This window comes from Syngnathoides biaculeatus, unplaced genomic scaffold, assembly GCF_019802595.1.
Source record: "Syngnathoides biaculeatus isolate LvHL_M unplaced genomic scaffold, ASM1980259v1 ctg257_pilon_pilon, whole genome shotgun sequence".
Classification (NCBI taxonomy): Eukaryota; Metazoa; Chordata; class Actinopteri; order Syngnathiformes; family Syngnathidae; genus Syngnathoides; species Syngnathoides biaculeatus.
In genome coordinates, this window is record NW_026907512.1 from 1 (window position 1) to 4,190 (window position 4,190).

Sequence of the window (4,190 nt, forward strand, 5' to 3'; positions counted from 1 at the left end):
TGTGAACACACTTGGCTAGAACCAAACAACATTCCCTGACCGGGAATCGAACCCTGGCCATAGCAGTGAGAGTGCTGAATCCTAACCACTAGACCATCAGGGACTTCTGTAGGTTTTTTGCTCCAGCATGCCTGTGAAACATGTGAGGATAAGCGGTACAATTGCTGAATGGATAATGCATTGCAAGAATTGTTGATTCTTGTTGTCTCTGTGACCTGATTTTGCGAATTACACTTTAAAAAAGTAATGCATAGCTACTGCACATATTATTTGATCTGTGAACAGATGAGCGGGTTGAGTTTGAAAAGAATGACCAAACCCTCAAAGTGGGGGTGTGTAGGGGTGGATTTTATGACATTTTCTTACATGGATTTTCTTTGTGTTTTCAGAACAGATCTCTAAAAATTTAACAACTAGTTCGCATCAGCTTTGTTTGTCAGCGATCGAAGATATTCAAAGTTTCAAGAGACCTGAACTCTCTGATTAAACCACACCTTTTCATCGTGTTGCTTGGAGTTTATATGACTGTGTCATAGTGTCACAGATAGGGCCAAATTCTGAACCATTCATCTATTTTCATATCCGCTTATCCTCACAAGGGTTGCGGGAGTGCTGGAGCATTTCCCAGCGGGAAACGGGGCGGAGGCGAGGTTACACCTTGAACTGGTTGCCAGCCAATCACAGGGCACATCAAGACAGACAAGAGTCAAAGGGGGTAATTTAAAGTGTCCAATTAATGTTGCATTTTTGGGATGTGGGAGGACAACAGAGTGCCCAGAGAAAAGTCACATAGGTACAGGGAGAACATGCAAACTCCATACAGGGATTGAACCCAGGTCCTCAAAACTGGAAGGACAACACTTTCCAGCTCCACCACCATGGCAAACTCTGAACTAGCCGACCCCATTTGTGGAAGGGCTGTAATTCTCCTCCTGTGTGACGATGGCCCAAAAGTACCACTGTCAGTTGAAAAGCAGGAAACAGGTCGTCATTGAGCGAGGCAGGACCGGTGATTTCTTTTAATGAAAATGTTGAGCACACAACTCTTAAACTTGTGGCCACAATATTATATGAGAACAACTGAATAGTATTCCAGTTGCACGGTGGAGCAACTGGTTTGAGCAATGGCATCCCAGTTCTGAGCTCCAGGGTTCAAACCCCATCCCCACCTGTGTGGAGTTTGCATGTTCTCCCCACGCCTGAATGGGCACTTTGGTTTCCTCCCACATCCCCAAAACATGATGCATTAATTGGATACCCTAAATTGCCCCCAAGTGTGATTGTGAGTCTGACTGTTGTCCGTCTCCATTGCGATTGGCTGGCAACCTGTTCAGGGTGGAGCATGTCTCCTCCTCGAGGACTGGTGGCCAGCAGCCAGCCTCTCGCAAAAACCCAGTTTTCTGCATTCAATGTGAAAAACTGATGGATAATGAAGCTGAAACTGTCATTTTCAGAATGTTTAATGAGACAGTGAGTGCAAATGACATTATTTATTGACTGGGTAGATATTGCATGGTGAAAGGCCGAGCTATGAAGGTGAGAGATGACACTTCATCATTTGCTGTTGCTCAAGGTCAAGCCAGAGTTGCCACCAAGACTGTTCTGTAAGGACGATCAAAATGCGAACCGCAGATGGAAGCAAGTACAGTATCTGGCTGATGTCTTCTGGAAACGTTGGTGTAAAGAATACCTCACACAGCTTCAAGAATGTCAAGGATGGTCTACGCCTGGAAGAAATCTTTGTGTTGGCGATGTGGTGCTTGTTATGGTTGATACATCACCCAGAAATTCTTGGCCACTTGCAAGAATTGTGGCAACTTACCCAAACAAGAACGGGTTTGTTGGTCAAGTGAAAGTCAACACGAAGGAGATTTGTCAGCCAGTAATGAAGATGTTTTCTTCAAGAGACTGAAAATAATTGTATGTAGTTTAAAGCCTGTTTTTTGTCTTTTTCTTGTGCACAGGGCTCAGAGACATTTCGGACATCTGAACTCTGATGTAAATCTACTGTATGTAAAATTTGTCCAGGGATCCTTGACTCAACCACAAACAGTACATAATAGAATACTGAATGTGTGGAATATTTATTTTGAAACTGGGAGAGGTCTTCTTCAAAAAGTGGAAGAAACCTCAGCAGACAGTTGAAAAGGAGATTGCAGGAACAAATCCCACTCCATCTCATGTGCTCTGCAAGCAAATTTCCCTGTTTTGCCAAGAATACAACAAGAAAAGAAAATTACCAAATTAATTCAAAACGAATTCAACAGACAAAGGAAAGGGAAATGGAGAATGTGGGCATTGACCTCACCACCTCATGCGAAGTGAGCGCTCCACTACCTGAGCGAATTCCCACATTTCCCCCCAAAACAACAACAAAAGAAGTGAACTGACTCAAAAAGGAAACTCCAGCACACAACTCAAAGTCAAATGTGGGTATCAAACCTACTCCCACTCACCTGCTAAGCGAGGGCTCTTCCTCTTGAGCTGGTTCCCTTGTTTTCCTGAAAACAACATCCATCCATCCATTTCCTCAGCTGCTTATCCTCATGAGGGTCGCGGGAGGGCTGGTGCCTATCCCAGCTGTCAACGGGCAGGAGGCAGGGTACACCCTGAACTGGTTGCCAGCCAGTCGCAGGGCACATTGAGACAAACAGCCACACTCACAATCACACCTCGGAGCAATTTAGAGTGTCCAATTAATGTTGCATGTTTTGGGGATGTGGGAGGAAACCGGAGAAAACCCATCTAGGCACAGGGAGAAAAAACTCCAAACAAGCAGGGTCAGGACCGAACCCAGGACCTCAGAACTGTGCGGCCAACGCTTTACAGCTGCTCCACTGTGCCACCCCTTAAAAGAACAACAACAAAAAAAAGCATGAGGAAAAAAAAGACTTTTCAATTTGGACTTTGTACATTCACACATGAAGCTGGCATCACCTCTGTTGGCAACTTATTCCATTTGCGTGCAGCATCATAGCGAAAAGCCTCACCTTGCCCGTGAGGAAGTTGTCGATCCACTGAGAAATTCCAGGCGAGACGCTGAGCGGAGAAGTTTGGAGGAGAGAAGTTCAGGGATGACTGTTAAACGCAGAACCATGAATTCTGCTCTTTACAAGAAAAGGCTGGTGGTGAATATTCACCCATCATTTTGTGATCTCAAACTGAAGCCCACTTGGGTTCTACAGCAGGACAATGATCCAAAACACACAAGCAAATTACAGTAACTTATGAACACCTTTAAAAACAAAAAATAATGTTGTGATTGGTTTAGTCAGTCAGTCTTGATTTCAATTAAATGTATTGGCATGATCTTAAAAAAGCTGTTCATGTTGAATTAAGACAAATCGATAAGAAAGAAGAAAAATATCTCCAGAGACACGTAAAGACTAATTTCCAGTTATAGAAAATGAGTTCAGTTGTTGCTCCCGAGCGTGGCCCAACGAATTATTACGTTTAGGGGGCATTACTTTGTCACACACCCAAGTAACTTTGAATATTCTTTTCTTCTAATAACTGAAATCATCATTAAAAATAGCAATTTCAGTTCACTTTGGGATGGCACGGTGATGCAGCGATGGCCTCAAAATTCTGAGGTTCATTCCCAGGCCCCTCCTTGTCTGCGTGTTTCCTCCCACATACCAAAAATATGCGACATTAATGGATACTAAATTCACTCCATTTCAAAAAGGTGTGATTGTGGGTGTGGCTGACAGCGAGTCTAGATTGTACTCTGCCTTCTGACTGGTTTAAGACGTCTAGTTTCTTCGCATTGGTATTGACATGAAAGGGGAGAGCGTGTGAATGCAATCCCAGAAATTACGCAGTCACGATACACATTTTGGGAATTCGCAGGGGTCAGCTGAACTCAAGTGCAAAGGCTGAGCCTCACCCTGGGAGAAGCACCTTCTTGATCATGTTATCTCCCCTGCCAGGTAAGTATGAGACAAACTGGCGGGAGCACGCAAGTCACACCCGGTCACGCTAAATCAAGCGACGGTGTCATCACGATCACGAGAACAACCACACAGACATCGGGCAAACCTTACCGCAATACATGAAGAATTTTGATTTTAATTTTGAGTTTTAATTGAGGTAGTAAATAGAAACCAAGAAAGCAGTGGAACATCGGGAGACAACAAACATCTTAACCTTAAATCGAATCTCGATGTTCGACTGGAAATGACAAGAGT

The 4,190-nt window shown here is 44.0% G+C and overlaps 1 long non-coding RNA gene and 2 other non-coding genes across 4 annotated transcripts; all 3 read right to left on the reverse strand.

Moving 5' to 3' along the window:
- Positions 1-31: 31 nt before the first annotated feature.
- On the reverse strand, positions 32-103 carry trnae-cuc (transfer RNA glutamic acid (anticodon CUC)). The gene has a single exon. It is a non-coding gene; the product is annotated as a tRNA-Glu (tRNA).
- A 1,372-nt stretch (positions 104-1,475) lies between these two features.
- LOC133497267 (uncharacterized) lies at positions 1,476-3,236 on the reverse strand. 2 transcript variants are annotated; one of them, XR_009794015.1, is made up of 3 exons: positions 2,938-3,236; positions 2,457-2,848; positions 1,476-2,203 (listed from the first exon to the last, which is right to left on the reverse strand). It is a non-coding gene; the product is annotated as an uncharacterized LOC133497267 (long non-coding RNA). The 2 variants fall into 2 exon arrangements; XR_009794014.1 differs by having other exon boundaries at positions 1,476-2,848.
- A 548-nt stretch (positions 3,237-3,784) lies between these two features.
- LOC133497268 (U1 spliceosomal RNA) lies at positions 3,785-3,940 on the reverse strand. The gene has a single exon (XR_009794016.1). It is a non-coding gene; the product is annotated as a U1 spliceosomal RNA (small nuclear RNA).
- Positions 3,941-4,190: the final 250 nt, after the last annotated feature.